Source organism: Gorilla gorilla, chromosome 2, assembly GCF_029281585.2.
Source record: "Gorilla gorilla gorilla isolate KB3781 chromosome 2, NHGRI_mGorGor1-v2.1_pri, whole genome shotgun sequence".
Taxonomy (NCBI): Eukaryota; Metazoa; Chordata; class Mammalia; order Primates; family Hominidae; genus Gorilla; species Gorilla gorilla.
The window spans coordinates 167,344,841-167,364,073 of record NC_086017.1 but is presented as its reverse complement, the minus strand read 5'-3'; the positions used below and the strand labels follow the sequence as shown (position 1 = coordinate 167,364,073).

Genomic DNA, 19,233 nt, shown 5'->3' with positions numbered 1-19,233 from the left:
CTACCTTGAGATCACTGCAGTCAGGTAACTACCTGCTCTCAGCTGACAAAATCTCTCCATCTTCCAAAAACAAGAGCAATAACAGGAAGTTTGGGGACTGATTTTTTATGAGTCTTTCCATTTTTGTCTTGGGTGGCAAAAGAAAACACTCAGTATTCTCTACTCACACAACAATTCTAATACCGAACGTGTGGGTTTTCCACACCAGGCAGTTCTCCAGTTCTCTGTGGATGCCAACCAGATGATACTAAGTGCCCGCAATTAGCATAGACCCCCAGATTAAGGGCTCAATCCCACAAGACTGCACCCAACTTCAGATGCCAATCATAAGTAGCAGTTCCCCAGACTACTCACACTTCCATCCAACTTGGGTACAAATTGGGGGTTCCCACAACCCCCTCCTCAGATTCAATAATTCGCTGTAACATTTCATAAAACTAAAAAAGAAATTTACTTACTTTACCAGTTTATTAAAGGATACAAATAAAATGCCAGAGAAAGAGGTACATAGGGCAAGGTCTGGAAGGGTCCCAAGCACAGGGGTATCTGTCCCCATGGAGTTGGGGCACACTACCTTCTGGCACATGGATATGTTTACCAACTCAGAAGCTCTCCACTTCATTTAGGGATTTTTAAGGAGGCTTCATCACGTAGGCAAGATTGATTATCAATCCAATCTCCAGCCCCTCTCCCCTCCCTGGTAGACAGTGGATGGGCCTGAAAGTCCCAAGCTTCTAATCATGGCTTAGCCTTCCTGGTGAAAGGCCCCATCCTGAAGCTACTCAGGAACTCTAAAGAGTTGTCTCACTACAACAAAAGACACTCCTGTCACTCCAGAAATTCCAAGGGTTTTAGGACCTCTGTGTCAGGAACTGGGGGCAAAGACCAAACACAAATTTCTTATGTCACAGGTAGAAACAGATAAGGGATACTGCTTATTACATATGACCAGAGTCTCCAAAACAAAGGCAGATGACAAGGCTGACAAGAGTTTCCCCAACAATCCCCACCCTGCATGGAGGACAGCAGAGCATCACTCATTTTCCCCAGAAGCTACTTTAGCAATGTGGGTGTGTCGTGGCCTTGGCAGAATCTTGCAACTTATTAGAGATGGAGCTTAAGAAAGGGAAAAAGGCTGAGCAAGGTGGCTCATTCCTGTAATCTGAGCACTTTGGCAGGCTAAGGCAGAAAGATCACTTGAGCTCAGAAGTTCAAGACCAGCCTGGTCAACATAGCGAGACCCTGTCTCTACAAAAGAAAAATTAGCCAGGCATAGTGATGCATGCCTTTAGTTCCAGTTACTCCAGAGGCTGAGGCAGAGAATTGCTTGAGCCCAAAAATTTGAGGCTGCAGTGAGCCATGACCCCACCACTGCATTTCAGCTTGGGTGACAGAACGAGACTGTCTCAAAAGGCAAAAAAAAAAAAGTGAAAGAGACTGATAGGACTCCACATTGTTTAATTTGGGTAACTAAGAGAATACTGGCACTTCTAACAGACACAGGAGGACAGCACCTTCCTCCTTACCCCATACTCAGCCCATCACCAGATCCTATTGGTGTTAGTTACTAAGTGAGCTGTTCAATCTGGCCCAGATCTCCCTGCTTCCCCACTCGTCCCACCAAATCTATTCTCCAAATAGTGGTCAGAGTGTCTTTATTTTGAAACATCACTCCCCATTGCCTTAATAGCCTTCCACGGCTTCCCCACTTACTCTGTTGACACGGTCACAATTTTGCACTATCTAGCTGACATGGTCACAATTTTGCACTATCTACAAGGTCCCAGGATTTATGCTCCAGCAGCACTTCTCACCACCTTCCCTCTTGCCCTTTCCATGTGACACACTTTCAGAGCTTTGCCTTCCTCAAGCTCCTCCCATCCCAGAAGTGCTTCCTTGCAGCTCCTCTGCCTGAAGTGCTCGCCTCCCCTCTGTGCCTACCCTTCTGATTTTAACCCAATCATCACTTCCTGGAGGTCCTAGCTGCTTAGGTCAGACCTCTGCAATAAACTCTAGGAGTCAGAAGTGTCATCCTTTGCCGCCTGGTAGTGGGTGTGAGTTTACAATCATTTGTCTGCTTGTCTCCCTTCGCATCCCCCACATAGCCAGTAAAATCCAGGAGCACCTCCAACCAATCTGTTTCTGCTCCATTGTAGCTATCTCTAAAGCCTGGCCTACAGCCTGCACATAGTAGGGATTTCATAATTAGCTCTTGATTGTGGAATGACTGAAGGAAAAACAGCATTTTTTTATTCATAAAAGAAATCTACCCCATCATCTTTCATAGTATCTGAAACCATCACTAACACTTTATTCCTTTGAGGATTTTCAAGTTTTCTAGAGAGATCAATACACTGAAAATACCCCTGGGAAAGGTTAGAAAATTTTTCTCTGCTTGGACTTGAGTGTTCCAGGTGAAGAATGTACTGCCTCTTCCCTGGTCTGCACACAGCCTCTGTTCTTTCTATCACTCCACCTCCTATAGCTGCATCTACAGGATGAACTATCACTAAAACCGGGAACCAGGAAGATGCTTGATTCACTGAACTAACATGGTGGGGGATCATGAAGTTCCCTTACAAGGCTTCCTTGCACCCCAGTAAAGAGCTCATCAGTATCATCAGATACCTGAAATCTGGAGGACAAAACTCTCTGTGCAGCCACATTAGCCAGCATCACCCCTTCGGGCCCTGTTTCCCTTCCGGTTTTGACTTGAGAGCCCAAACTCTTCCTCCAATTCTAGCTCCTCCTCAGAGCCTCTTCCTGTGAACAGCTCTTGCTGGGCTTTCCACATCTCAGATAAGAAATTCTGTTGGGCAACCTGCCACAAGTTCAAACACCACCTGGACTGTCACATAGACAGACATATCCCTCAGTTTCCCGGAGTCATTCATTTCCTTTGAGTAATCACCACAGAATTATGAGAAGTGTCAAAGTAAGCCAGTCTCTTGGCCATGGGTAAGTAAATTGGCTGAGTTTCCCATTACTGCATCATCTATTTCCATCTTCATGGGGCATAATATGATAGCAAGGAAGAAACTGCCCTTTGAATGCCTTTTCCACAATAGTGCTTAATTGATCATCCTGTGTGTGGGCATTGGCATAGGACCTGGGGTTATTAAGCTGAGAGACTGATTTTAGAATTTAGTCAATTATATTAGGGCTGAAAGGCATCTACCTGTTTTGATAATATCCAGACGAAGCAACTGATGATTACCCAGAAATCCAACCCATTGCATTGGCCATATATCTAAAACTAATGCATGTTTGCATATTACAAATATTAACCATTGCAGATAATTATTTAACAAGTTCAAAAGTAATAATTTGCTGGAATGCATCAGGCAGTAAACAAACCTTGAAGACAATTTCTAATTTATTTTGTGACTTTTTTTGTTCTCCCCTTTTGATATATAGTTCCCCAGAATAAGGTATGAAAATTTTCAGTCATGATAATTTGATTCTCATTTCTGACTCCTCTTCAATATTCCCTCAGCATGGATGAGAGGACACTCCACTGCACCCCTTTTTTCACTGCCCACACTCATACTGAGGACCATCTCAAATCTCTATTTGACACCAAACACAGCTTGACAGCTTGGATTTCATTATCATTCACAAAGGAATTTTTCTCTCTTTTAAAAAATCTTTGAAACCTCCACATTGCATTTGGCCAACTCTGCTTCATGGACCAAACCCTGTGGAAAATCATACTATGAGGCACCCACCCACGAATTTGTTTACCCCATGTCCTCTTTGAGCAAGTAAATAATAAAATAACTTTGAAAGTGGAAGGGATTTTTCCAGAAGGGCAATACCCAGCCAAGAGACACTGAAGCATGGCTTCCAGATGCAGGTGCCTGCCAGGGACAGTCCCAGCCCACTCCCAGGGAACCCTGTGGGGAGCAGAGAAAGCCCAGGGTCTGGGATCAAAAGACACAGCTTCTAGTGTCAGTGCTGCCACTTGCTCCTGAATTTTAGGACCATCTCTGGACCCGGTTTGTTGATGGGTGAGGTGCCATTTTAGCTAGCATGGCTGTTCTCAGCATGGTGTCAGGCACATCATGGTGATCAATAATTATCTTTTGCATGCAGAGATGAATGGATGATGCTAGTGTTTTGTAAATATCATGATGACTGGCTCTCTCTAGTACAGGCTGAGGAAATAACCTCTATCTGCTGGAGCCCTCTGACCTCCAGAAAGCATAAACAGAATGCATAGGAAATCACCCAAATTTTCTGTACTACAGATACAATCCAGAATTATAACCCAGGATAGTGTGAAAACTAAGAATGAGATCTGTATACATTCATATCTAGCCTAAATTCTGTTCTTTACACAACACTTCAGAAAAAGTGAAATGTACACCAAGTAAAATGGAGGCACAACTGGCTCCATAGAGCAGGGCCAAGTTCTCAAACAAAGCAAGGGGAGGCAGAGGCATTCCTGGTCAGCGAGCTGCCCATGCCTTCCTGAGCAGCAACCCTCAGCTCACCGACAGTCTCAGCCTGTGCTTCTTCCACTCCAATTCAATAACCCAGTGCAGTCTGACAGTTTGCTTAGTGAGCAGCCATGAGGAGTGCAGATCATTGTAGATGTCCTGCAGGGAAGCAGGGAAACTGGCACAATGTATTGATGATTTAGTAGTTTTAAATTAATATCAGGCTAACAGTTTTAAGATCTTTTTTTCAAGAAATTGTCTCTAATGTCTAATGCGGAATGCAAGTGCACTGGTTTGAAATTAGCTCATTTGATTTCCATCACTGCTCCAAGCCCTTACGTTTCTGCCATTCTGGAGAAATGTTTGCTATGCAATAAACAGTTTGAACAAGATGCTGAAGGCATTTAACCTTGATAAGAGAATAAACTCTTTGAAATAAATTTAGTAGACTTGCAGACACACCAATATTGAGCATGTTTGTCAGCCCCCACACAACATACTTCCTTATGCCTCTGTGCTATGGTGGAATTTTCCAGACATCTTGTGTTCTGTTCACATCTGTGACCTGAAAGTACAGATATTTTCAGATTCCTGAAAGTATCTGTATCAACATGAACTGAAATGCATGCAGTCTATATTTTGTCTAAACTATCAAAGCCATAACACCTGTCTTTAATGTTCAGGAAATATTTGGAAATTTTCTTTTCTTCAAAGCATTATGCTTTTAGACTAAAGTTCATTGACGTGAGTGTTGGCTTATTAATTAAGGTAAGCATTGTACATAGACAGGAGCCCTTTCATGAACTTCTCCCCTAAAGGAGAGCATTCTCCATTATTTTGAATAAACTGCAAACAAAATACCAGTTAACATAAGTACAGTCTGTTTCCCTGCCATAGTACCTTTGCACATGCTATTTGCTCTGCCTAGAGCACCCACCCTAATCCAACTCCAACTCACCTCCCACGTCCCTTCCAGAAGCATTCCCTGGCTCTTGCCCCTCTTTCCACCAAGCCAAACTGTGTCTTCTCTGCACCATTAATACCATACACACTCTGATTATGGAACTCATCATCTCTAAATGTGATTGTATACAAATTTACTTCTCACTTGATTGTGTCTTTAAAAAAAATTAAGTTTAAAAAACATAGTATCTTACGCCTCTTTTAACACTAAATACATGAATAACCCTGGATTTTTACCCATTAAAGCGGGGCTAGAAAAATACCTGTCTTTGCATTTCTTACGTTATGCATTTATATTATTATGTATTCTTGAGAACTATACACCTGAAATAACTATCCCATAACTGAGATTTCTCATTAAGCCTGATGGCCACTTCCAATAGGTATGAATGAGTGAGATTTCACTATAGAACCTTTGGCTTGCCCTGTGTATAGAACATGTGCCCACATAGTAAGAATGCTGGCTAATTAGTGAACATTGTGATACCAGGGCAAGCAGTCAGGATGCAGGACTCTTGGACAGCTGACTTACACCAGAATTAACAGTTTGTTCTGGTTTCTCACAGCATGAAATTCAGCTCATTGTCAGTATGGGCAAGTATTTTTTTCCCTCCTTGTTAACATAAACCCTCATAACACACTCAGAGTACAACACAGAAACACCTCTTTCCCCCTCCAAGTTGTCAGAGATGTTCTTAGCCAAGTCTGTTAATGACTCAAAGGGGTCATTTGGAAATTTAAAAGCCATTAATGAACATGCTTCCTGCTCCCCACTCTCATCCTCCTTCCTAGTCTCACAAGATGTCGTTATTTTTAACTCCGCACTGCTACAGCTGCACTTCAGAGAAAGCCAAGCTGAGATAGAGGCACAGCCCTGTTCGCAAGATGGGAAGCATGGCCGTGAAAAAGGAGGAGCATCAAAAAGAAGGGTAGACATTGGGAGAGAAGTTAGAAACACTTCTCAGAGAACACAACTGTTGCAAAGATCAAGTAGGAGCAGCAGCAACCTTCAGGAATGGGAAATCATGATGATCCACCCTTTCCCAAACTAGGATGCAGGAAGTTCCCAAACTTTGGTCCCAGACATGACTAAAGAATTAGACAAGGATATAGCACAAGCCTTAGGAAACTGGTAGTTCTGCCAATTGGTGCTAGAAAAAAAAAAATATCATGTATTCTGACCTGAACAAACCTCTAAACCAAAGTTTCTTACTTTGAATCACCACTCTTGGTCTGTATTATTTCTGAAGTTTTACACTAAAGGAGCAAAACCCAAGGCCAAAAGAAGCTGAGTTGTTTGGAGATTTCTTTTTCTCTTTGTGGCTCTTGTTATACCAGTTTTAACCTCATTTCACCCAAATAAAGGTACTTGATTTCCCCTCATTCTCTATATATTAAACAGAAATAGTTCTGGTTGTCAAAATTTCCTAAAGTTAGCCTGAATTATCCTGTGAATGACACCCCTGAGGTTGTGCAATGGGAAGACCTGCTTGAATACAACCAAGGAAGCCCTCTAAGCATTTCTCCTCTCTGATTTCTCTTTTTAGCCATTTTTTTTTCCTATGGGCACAGCTAACATGGATTCTATTCTTCCGCCAATCTTAAAAGATAATATTTCATGTAGCGGCATAAAAGTGGATTAGATTTGTATTGTTCCTGTTTAATTTTTTTATTTCTGAAATATATATGTATCACTTGGGTTCCCACCAGAAAACAGATGGCACACTCAAATTAGGCAGTTCAAATGAGTTTATTTGCAAAGGTGTAGAAGAATTGTAAGGGTTGCTGCAGTAACCTAGGGTGAGTTGCAAAAGATAGGAGGGAGTAGTTGCTAGAACCAAGGTAGAGAGAGTCATAAAGAGTAGGCTGCCTAGAGCCCATTATCAAGGACTAACTACCTCTGGTCAAGAGACAGAGTCAGCCTTAGATGATCCCCTGCAAGAAGAGTATAAATACCCAATGGGGACATAAATACCCCAACCACATTTTCTTCTTCTCCTACCCACTACTCCTACCCACTACTCCCACCCTGCCACCTGCTGGGGCTTCCCATTGGCCAAACCAAATGATAAGGCCTCCTATTGATGTAGGCCATGCAGGTCTGCCTTCTGGGTTGCAGAGCAGGGTAGAGAAGCAAAGAGAGTGCATCTGGAGAAAGAAGATAATTGGCACAAAATAGAGTATTATTTAAAAACCAAAATCTAACACTTTATTTCAACAGCTGCAAATTTACAGTCCCTCAATTTCTAGTGCCTTCCAGGGACAGACAATGTCACGTCCTGCAAATTCTCTGATATGCTCCTTGGTAAAAATAAATGAGAAACAGAAATTCCTGATTTTTTTCTTGTGTAAGTCCTTTGCTTTTACTGAAACATTTTTTCCATATTTTTTCCAAGAAATAAAATACAAAAGGATTGAAATCTAAAAATATCAGAGCAAAGTTTTGCTACTTACATAGCCAAGCAGAAAATACTTAGGAAAAACCACAAGTCTCCTTCCTTCCCATCTTTTCATAAACGCTTACTGAATAACTATGATGTCCCCAGGTGGCTGTTATATGTTGAGATGCAAAGATAAATGTAAATAAACAAACTTTACCTATGCTGGGTTATCCAAAAAATGGTGGTTAGTCAGTTTCAGTTAGTTAACTTTTATTTGTTTTTGGCTCATGAAGAGTAGTTTAGAAGGCAGAACTAGCTTTAGCCTTGCCCTGATTTGGGGGTTCACTGATGTTTCTAGGCTCCTTCTCTCAACTCTTCCTCCTTAAAGTGCTTGTTTATAGCATCAGGAAGGTTCTCCTTGTTGCAGGGGGATGGTGATAGGAATCTAAGCCTCATACCACCAAACCCAAAAGAGAAGTGATGTCTGTGTGTCACAACCACAGTATGGTTTTGGGTTCATGCTAATTGGACTGGCTCAGATAACCCTTGAGCCAGTCACTGGAGCCAGGAAAGTAAAATACTCTTAAGTCAGTGAGAGCCATCATTTGGGTTGAGTGTGAGGTCAAGCCAATCCCCATAACCTGACAATGGAGGAGAGACAGATCCCCAGGGATCTGAGAACCACTGGTCAAAGAAAGAGGGAATGAATGCTAGGGAACCATCATCAAATAAAGATACGTGCAAATGCTCCAGAAGCCAAAAACTGGGGAGTGCAAACTCCCCAAATGGGCTTGGTGATGTTTTACCTGATTCTTGAAGGTAGAATGTGATAGGGCAGTGCACAGTAATGTAGTAAAGGGGCAAAGGTGATCCCGGCAAACAAAACAGCATGTACAAGTGCACAGAGGCATAAAAGAGCATGACGTCTTCTAGGAACAACAGGACTATCCATGTGCCTGGACTGAAGGGCCTGGGGAAAGTCTCAGATTGCACAGATGATTGAGACCACTTTTTGCAATGGTAAAGATTTCAGTTCTTATCCTTAAAGGCATTAAAGCATCTAGTCAGGGTATTGACAAGGCCAGATCCATATTTTAGAAGTCAATGTAGGACAGACAATGGGGATTAGAGGAGGGCAGAGTCTAAAAGCACCTCTTCAGAGGCCACTGAATTTGGGGGCAAGAGGTTATGTCTCAGTGCAGAGGAAGGAGTGGGTAGTTTGGGGAGAGAGCTAGGTGTTAGAAACAACTGGACTTGATGATCGATTGGACCTGACAACCAATGTATAGGGGAGAAAAGAAAATGAAAGTAACTGAATTTACCTGCATACTAACAAGGATGTTCTGTCTCATGCCAGGTGCTCCTACTGTTCATCTCATATTTTTTGTGCAAATTCATTTTTATTTTTATTAACGCCATCAAATTCTATTACACCTGAAGCTTCCACTGGCTTAATTCACACACGCAAAGCAAAATGGAATAGTGAAATAATTAGGCATGAAATTCAAGCCACAAAATATTTTGGCTTAAATTAAAACACGGTAACCAAAAATTCATACCAAGGTGGATGTTTAAATGTTTTTTTCATTATCTGAATAACTGACTTATGGACACAGATATAGAACCAATATAGCTCAATCTATGAAAATTAAGCTTGAGAAAGGAAACTTGGAATTTTGCCTTCTCCGTGAAAATGTTCTAAGAATCCCTTCTTTACCCCAGAGTTGGCAAAGAAAAGAAGTCTTTTTACAATTATCTTTTCAAGTAATTTACAAAACTCACTTAAAAATATAATTATCAATTGCCAAGGTATTTAAGAGATATATAATTTTTGTGTTGTACATGTTGGCTATTTCACAGAAATGTTTTCTCTTGTGTTTGAATACCACAATTTTTTAAAAAATAAGAAAATCAACTGACATCTGATTCGAGTCCATCATCCTAGCTGCCCAACTTAGCTTGCCCCTTATTTTTATTTATTTATTTTTGTTGTTGTTGTTATTGTTGTTGTTGAGACAGAGTCTCACTCTGTCGCCCAGACTGGAGTGCAGTGGCACAATCCGGCTCATTGCAACCTCCGGCTCCTGGGTTCCAACGATTCTCGTGCCTCAGCCTCCTGAGTAGCTGGGATTACAGGCATGTGCCACCACATCCAGCTAATGTTTTGTTATTTTTAGTAGAGATGGGGATTCACCATGTTAGCCAGGCTGGTCTCAAATTCCTGGCCTCAAGTGATCCACCCGCCTCGGCCTCCCAAAGTGCTGAGATTACAGGTGTGAGCCACCATGGCCGGCCAGCTTGCCCCTTATTTCTATTCAAATGGATAGAGATAGAGAATTTATGTCAGTTCTAAACAGAGGGAAGTGTCTCTTCTATATGCTGGTAACTTTGAAAATGTCTATAAGATAAAATACATGTAAGACTAGATTTTAAAAGGAGCCTACCAAACCCTGAGTCATAAACTAAAAAGTAATTTCCCACCTGGGAAGTTAGTGAATGAGACCCTGAGCCAAACCTCTACAAGTGACAGGAGCTGGAGACAAGAGAAGGCCATGCAGCAATGAGTAGGAGGGCAAATCTCAGTCCCGCACCACCTGGGAGTGCATGGCTCCTAATAATTCAGTAAATATAGTGGTTGGAAAGTGCTCAGCTAACTTATGAATGTAATAGTCATAGAAAACAAACTCTTTTGGACAAGTGAAGCTTTCAGCCTTACAGCTTAAATAAACAATAGCTGTCTTCCTACTCCCACTGACATCTTGGTTTCTACTCTAAGCTCTTTTCACCCTGTGCCCAGACCTGAAATATTGGAGAAAGACCCAAATAAGTATGATCTGGACCTATCTGCAGTCCCAGCAATGAGCAAAAGATGATTCCCCCTGAAGCACAAATGAAAAACAATCACTGAATATACGAGTAATCACAGAAGTTTAGAAGAGGATCTGAAGAATCAAAGCAAGGAAGAATACAAAACTATAAAAGAGACTCGCTGAAAAGACAGAGTAAACTTTAGAAAATATTATTTCTGTAAGATTTGAAAAACATGTATTTGATAGAAAGAATCTGGATTGGAAAAAATACTTTCAGATAAAAAACTAATTTACTTAATTTAAGAATATATCTTTGGCAGCAAATAGCCTTTGGGTACTGCAGAAAACAAACCATGATTTGACGGCAGTATCAAAAAACTCTCCCAAGAAAAACATAACAATAACTTGTATTTAAGAATGTATGCATTCCTAGCATTCTGACAAGTATTTTGAACATGTGTTAACATATTTCATTCTTTATAGTATTATTTTAAGCAAGTATTATTATTTTTATTACTATTCACATTTTATAGTTCAGGAAAACGGTCCATAGGAAGGTTAAGTATGTTGCCCAGCAGCACATCATTAATAATGTGGGCTGGAGCTGAGTTTTAAACCCAATGCTATCTTACTCTAGAGCCCATGCTTTTGTTTCAGGAGTGAGCTCCTCTAGATCATCAAGAGACAGAAAGCATTTCTATGCTATCTAAATTATGCTAAATCAGAGATCAGCAAACTTTTATAGGACCAGAGAATAAATATTTTCAGCCTTGTGTACCACTCTATTGCAACCACTCAACCCTGCCACTGCAGTGGGAAAGCAGCCACAGGCAATACATTAATGGATGGTCATGAATATCTCCCAGTGAAATTTTATTTGTAAAAGCAAATGATGGGAAGAATTTGTCATGTGGGTCATACCATAGTTTACCAACTGTGCATACAAAAGATGAAAAGATCATCTTTTGTGTGTATGTTAAAATATCACACCACTAATACCAAAACTTGTCAAAGATAATCTAAAAACTTTAAAAAATTATCTCACTATAACCCTAGCGGTAAAAACTACAAATACAATTTTTGCAAATTAAAACTTATAGCAAGTAAAAGACTACTACACAGTGACCAAGTAGAGTTTATTTCAGTAATGTAAGGAGGTTTTTACTCAAACTTTAAAAAATCTGTTATTAGTAGTAATCTAAATAAATGATATATTATTTATTCAGAATTTTCTTTCAGAATTCAGCATTGATTTCCAATTTAAAAAATAATACCACTGGCACAGTAGGAATAAACAATATTACCTTAATATGACAGACAATATCTATGACCAAAAAACTGTTGACATTATAAATAAAACTATGATTAATATACTAAGGGCACTGAGTGGACAAAGTAGACAACATGCGAGAACAGATAGGTAGGGTAAGCAGAGAGACGGAAATTCTAAGAAAGAACTGAAAAAGAAATGCCAGGGATTCCTGCTCCAAGATGGCTGACTAGACACAGCCAGAAAGAACATCTCCCACTGAGGGACAGGGACATTAGGAAGACTGGTGCACTCCTAGCAGATCGTTAGAGAAAAGGCGTTGAGAGTGGATGGAGGGAAGACACAGATGCTGGGCTGAAGGAGGAGGAAGCTGAGAACCCTGCACAGGGCTACTACACACCCAAGACTTGTTCCTGGCCCCCAGTGACTTCTGTGGAAGGGGTGAATGGGTGAGTTGAACAGGCAAGAAGCAACCCACTCTCACCACAGGCCTCTGGAATCCCAGCAGGAGGAGACTCTTCAACCATGACAGACACTTGAGTTGGCAGGAAGAGCTGCTTAGAGAAGTGGTAGGAGCAGAACTCCAGCCAGTGTTGAGCCTAGAGGGTTTGGTGTGGAAGCATCTGTAGAGGAGCATGGCCAGGGACAGCCATCCCCACAGGCTCAACTTGCTCCCACAGGAGACTTTAGCCCCAGAGAAACTATTGTACCTGAACTCTGCAGGGCAGTCTTGCCAATGAGATGAGCCCTGTCTGACCTGAGAACCCCTTGGTCTGCTCACCTCTGCGGGAGCCCCAGCCCAATTGTGCCTGCTTTCAATAAAGCACCCAGATACCTCCTGGGGGCCTAGATCATAGCTCCTGTGCTGGCAAATGTACCTGACCAGCAGAGTGCTCCAGCAAAGCAGCCCTCATGGACATGCACTAGCCTGCCTGAGCTCTCCCCACACCGCAACCTCCCACATGCCACTTTACATACCTGCACTCACCAACGGCCACCTCTCATGTGTGTATGGATGGACCTTGCCTTCCCTTCTCCACCAGCATGAGTGTATGCATGCAGCCTACCATGCCACTGCTGCCGGCATGAGTGCACTGCACTTCCCCTGCCGCAATGTCATTGTCATCAGAGCATTGGTGGACATGGAGCCTGCCAGCCCTGCCCCTGCTAGTCCCCCGCCCCTGCACTGACACTGCTGCTGGAGCAGAACTAGCCAAGGAAAACAGCAGACCCACTCACCCTGACTATGCTACAGTGGACCCACTCACCCTAAACCATGAACTTTGAGTGATAATGATGTGTTGGTGTGGATTCACTGATTGTAACAAATTAATTGTGTGTGGGATGTGGATAGTGAAAGAGATTGTTGGGGTGGGGAGGATAGGGTATATGGGAACTTTCTGTGGTTTCTGCTGAATTTTGCTATTAATCTGAAGCTGTTCTAAAATTTTATTTATTAATAAAAAATTAATGCACAGGGGATCTGGCAAGATGGCCGAATAGGAACAGCCCAGGTCTGCAGCTCCCAGCAAGACCAATGCAGAAGGCGGGAGATTTCTGCATTTCCAACTGAGGTACTTGGTTCATCTCATTGGGACTGGTTAGATAGTGGGTGAAGCCCATGGAGGGTGAGCAGAAGCAGGGTGGGGCATCGCCTCACCTGGGAAGTGCAAGGAGCTAGGAAGCCTCTCTCTCCCAGACAAGGGATGCCGTGAGAGACTGTGCTATCTGGCCCAGATACTATGCTTTTCCCATGGTTTTTGCAAGCCACAGACCACACAAGGACATTCCCTCGTGTGCCTAACACCAGGGCCCTGGGTTTCAAGCACAAAACTGGTTGGCTGTTTGGGCAGACACTGAGGAAGCTGCAGGAGTTTGTTTGTTTGTATGTTTGGTTGGTTCCCCAGTGGCACCTGGAACCACAGCAAAACAGAACCGTTCACTCCGCTGGAAAAGGGGCTGAAGCCAGGGAGCCAAGTGGTCTTGTTCAGCGGGTCCCATTCCCACATAGTGCAGCAAGCTAAGAACAACTGGCTTGAAATTCTCACTGCCAGCACAGCAGTCTGAAGTTGACCTGGGATGATCGAGCTTGGTGAGGGGAGGGGCATCTGCCATTACTGAGGCTTCAGAAGGCGGTTTTCCCCTCACAGTGTTAAGCCCTTGGGAATTTCTCCGGAATTCACCACAGTGCAGTAAAGTGGCTGTAGCCAGGCTGCCTCTCTAGATTCCTTCTCACTGGGAAGGCCATCTCTGAAAGAAAGGCAGCAGCACCAGTCAGGGGCTTAGAGATAAAACTTTATCTCCATGGGACAGAGCACCTAAAGGAAGGGGTGCCTATGGGCGCAGCTTCAGCAGACAAATCTTTTTGCCTGACAGTTCTGAAGAGAGCAGTGGATCTCCCAGCACAGCGCTCGAGCTCTGCTAAGGCACAGACTGCCTCATCAAATGGGTCCGTGAAACCCATGCCTCCTGACTGGGAGACACCTCCCAGCAGATGTCAACAGACACCTCATACAGGAGAGCTCTGGCTGGCATCAGGCAGGCTTCCCCCTGGGATGAAGCTTCCAGAGGAAGGAACAGGCAGCAATCTTTGGTGTTCTGCAGCCTCCACTGGTGATACCCAGGCAAACAGGGGCTGGAGTGGAACTCCAGCAAATTCCAGCAGACCTGCAGCAGAGGGTCCTGACTGTTAGAAGGAAAACTAACAAACAGAAAGCAATAACATCAGCATCAACAAAAATGATGCCCACTCAAAAACCCCATCCAAAGGCCATCAACATCAAAGATCAAAGGTAGATAAATCCAGGAAGTTGAGGAAAAAAACAGTGCAAAAGTGCTGAAAATTTCAAAAACCACAATGCCTCTTCTCCTCCAAATGATCACAACTTCTCTCCAGCAAGGGCACAAAACTGGATGGATAATGAGTTTAATGAATTGACAGAAGCAGGCTTCAGAAGGTGGGTAATAACAAACTCCTCTGAGCTAAAGGAGCATGTTCTAACCCAATACAAGGAAGCTAAGAACTTTGATACAGGGTTACAAGAATTGCTAACTAGAATAACTGGTTTAGAGGAACATAAATGACCTGATGGAGCTGAAAAACACAGCACAAGAACTTCGTGAAGCATACACAAGTATCAATAACCAAATCGATTAAGTGGAAGAAAGGATATCAGAGACTGAAGATCAACTTAATGAAATAAAACGTGAACACAAGATTAGAGAAAAAAGAATGAAAAGGAATGAACAAAGCCTCCAAGAAATATAGGACTATGTGAAAAGACCAAACCTACAATTGATTGGTATACCTGAAAGTGATAAGGAGAATGGAACCAAGTTGGAAAACACTCTTCAGGATATTATCCAGGAGAACTTCTCCAGCCTAGCAAAGTGACCAACATTCAAATTCAGGAAATACAGAGAACACCACTAAGACACTCCTCGAGAAAAGCAACCCCAAGACACATAATTGTCAGATTCTCCAAGGTTTAAATGAAGAGAAAACATTAAGAGCAGCCAGACAGAAAGATCAGGTTACCTACAAAGGGAAGCCCATCAGATGAACAGCAGATACCTCTGCAGAAGCCCTACAACTCAGAAGAGAGTGGGGGCCAATATTTAACATTCTTAAAGAAAAGAACTTTCAACCCAGAATTTCATATCCGCCAAACTAAGCTTCATAAGTGAAGGAGAAATAAAATCCTTTACAGACAAGCAAATGCTGAGGGATATTGCCACCAACAGGCCTGCCTTACAAGAGCTCCTGAAGGAAGCACTAAATATGAAAAGGAAAAACTGGTAGCAGCCACTAAAAAAAAAAAAAAATATATATATATATATATCAAAATATAAAGACCAATGACAATATGAAGAAACTGCATTAATTAATATGCAAACTAACCAGCTAGCATCATAACGACAGGATTAAATTCACACATAACAACATTAACCTTAAATGTAAATAGGCTAAAGGCCCCAATTAAAAGACACAGACTGGCAAATTGGATAAAGAGTCAAGACACATTGGTGTGCCGTATTCAGGAGACCCATCTCATGTGCAAAGACACACATCAGCTCAAAATAAAGGGATGGAGGAATATTTACCAAGCAAATGGAAAGCAAAAAAAAAAAAAAAAAAAAAAAAGCAGGGTTTGCAATCCTAGTCTCTGATAAAACAGATTTTGAACCAACAAAGATCCAAAAAGACCAAGAAGGGCATTACATAATGGTAAAGGGATCAATGCAACATGAAGAGCTAACTACCCTAAATATATATGCACCCAATGCAGGAACACCCAGATTCATAAAACAAGTTCTTAGAGAGCTACAAAGAGACTTAGACTCCCACACAATAATAGTGGGAGACTTTAACACCCCACTGTCAATATTAGACAGATCAATGGGACAGAAAATTAACAAGGATATTCAGGACTTGAACTCAGCTCTGAACCAAGCAGACCTAATAGACATCTACAGAACTCTCCACCCCAAAGCAACAGAATATACATTCTTCTCAGCACCACACAGCACTTATTCTAAAATTGACCACATAATTGGAAGTAAAACATTCCTCAGCAAATGCAAAAGAATAAAAATCATAACAAACAGTATCTCAGACCACAGTGCAATCAAATTAGAGCTCAGGATTAAGAAAATCACTCAAAACCATGCAACTACATGGAAACCGAACAACCTGCTCCTGAATGACTGCTGGGTAAATAACAAAATCAAGGCAGAAATAAATAAGTTCTTTGAAACCAATGAGAACAAAGACACAATGTACCAGAATCTCTGGGACACAGTTAAGCAGTGTTAAGACGGAAATATATAGCACTAAATGCCCAGATCAGAAAGCAAGAAAGATCTAAAATCAACACCCTAACATCACAATTAAAAGAACTAGAAAAGCAAGATAAAATTCAAAAGCTAGCAGAAGACAAGAAATAACTAAGGTCAGAGCAGAACTAAAGGAGATAGAGACACGAAAATCCCTTCAAAAATCAATGAATATAGGAGCTGGTTTTTTGAAAAGATTAACAAAATAGACCACTAGCCAGACTAATAAAGAAGAAAAGAAAGAATCAAATAAACACAATAAAAAATGATAAAGGGGATATCACCACTGGTCCCACAGAAATATCAACTACCATCAGAGAATACTACAAACAAATAAACTAGAAAATCTAGAAGAAATTGATAAATTCTTGGATATATACACCCTCCCAAGACTAAACCAGGAAGAAGTCAAATCTCTGTATAGACCAATAACAAGTTCTGAAATTGAGGCAGTAATTAACAGCCTACCAACCAAAAAAAGCCCAGGACCAGATGGATTCACAGCCAAATTATACCAGAGGTACAAAGAGGAGCTGGTAGCATTCGTTCTGAAACCATTCCAAACAACAGAAAAAGAGGAACTCCTCTCTGACTCATTTTATGAGGCCAGCATCATCCTGATACCAAAACCTGGCAGAGACACACACACAAAAAAAGAAAATTTCAGGCCAGTATCCCTGATGAACATCAATGCAAAAATCCTCAATAAAATACTAGCAAACCGAATCCAGCAGCATATCAAAAAGTTTATCCATCACGATCAAGTCAGCTTCATCCCTGGGATGCAAGGCTGGTTCAACATACACAAATCAATAAACTTAATCCATCACATAAACAGAGCCAATGACAAAAACCACATGATTATCTCAATAGATGCAGAAAAGGCCTTCAACAAAACTCAACAGCAATTCATGCTAAAAACTGTCAATAAACTAGGTATTGATGGAATGTATCTCAAAATAATAAGAGCTATTTATGACAAACCCACAGCCAGTATCATACTGAATGGGCAAAAACTGGAAGCATTCCGTTTGAAAACTGGCACAAGTCAGGGATGCCCTCTCTCACCACTCCTATTCAACATAGTGTTGGAAGTTCTAGCCAGGGCAATCAGGCAAGGGAAAGAAATAAAGCATATTCAAATAGAAAGAGAGGAAGTCTCTGTTTGCAGATGACATGATTGTATATTTAGAAAACCCCATCATCTCAGCCAAAAAACTCCTTAAGCTGATGAGCAACTTCAGCAAAGTCTCAGGATACAAAATCAATGTGCAAAAAATCACAAGCATTCCTATACACCAATGATAGACAAGCAGAGAGCCAAATCATGAGTAAACTCCCATTCACAGTTGCTACAAAGAAAATAAAATACCTAAGAATACAACTTACAAGAGACATGAAGGGCCTCTTCAAGGAGAACTATAAACCGCTACTCAAGGAAATAAGAGAGGACATAAACAAATGGAAAAACATTCCATGCTCATGGATAGGAAGAATCAATATCATGAAAACGGCCAAACTGCCCAAAGTAATTTATAGATTTAATGCTATTCCCAGCAAGCTACCATTGACTTTCTTCACAGAACTTGAAAAAACTACTTTAAATTTCACGAGACCAAAAAAGAGCCTGTATAGCCAAGACAATCCTAAGCAAAAAGAACAAAGCTGGAGGCATCATGCTACCTAACTTCAAACTATACTACATGGCAACCGTAACAAAAACAGCATGGTAATGGTACCAAAACAACATGGTAATGGTACCAAAACAGATATATACACCAGTGGAACAGAATAAAGTCCTCAGAAATTACACCACACATCTACAATCACGTGACCTTTGACAAACCTGACAAAAACAAGAAATGGTGTTGGGAAAACTGGCTAGCCATATGCAGAAAACTGAAACTGGACTCCTTCCTTACACTTTATACAAAAATTAACTTCAGATGGATTAAAGACTTAAGCATAAAACCTAAAACCATAAAAACCCTAGAAGAAAACCAGGCAGTACCATTCAGAACATAACCATGGGCAAAGACTTCATGACTAAAACACCAAAAGCAGTGACCACAAAAGCCAAAATTGACAAATGGCCTCTAGTTAAACTAAAGAGTTTCTGCACAGCAAAAGAAACTATCATCAGAGTGAACAGGCAATCTACAGAATGGAAGAAAAATTTTGCAATCTATCCATCTGACAAAAGGCTAATATCCAGAATCTACAAAGAACTTAAACAAATTTACAAGAAAAAAATCAAACAACCCCATCCAAAAGTGGGCAAAGTATATGAACAGACACTTCTCAAAAGAATACATTTATGCAGCCAACAAACATATGAAACAAAAGCTCATCATGACTGGTCATTAGAGAAATGCAAATCAAAACCACAATGAGATACTATCTCACGCCACTTAGAATGGCAATCATTAAAAAGTCAGGAAACAACAGATGCTGGAGAGGATGTGGAGAAATAGGAAGGCTTTTACACTGTTGGTGGGAGTGTAAATTAGTTCAACCATTGTGGAAGACAG

At 41.4% G+C, this 19,233-nt stretch overlaps 1 protein-coding gene across 3 annotated transcripts in view; it reads right to left on the bottom strand.

Annotated features, from left to right (window-relative positions):
* The window catches only part of KCNAB1 (potassium voltage-gated channel subfamily A regulatory beta subunit 1), a 494,315-nt gene that overhangs the window by 322,619 nt on the left and 152,463 nt on the right, over nucleotides 1-19,233 (bottom strand). The gene's annotated exons all lie outside the window — the stretch shown is intronic.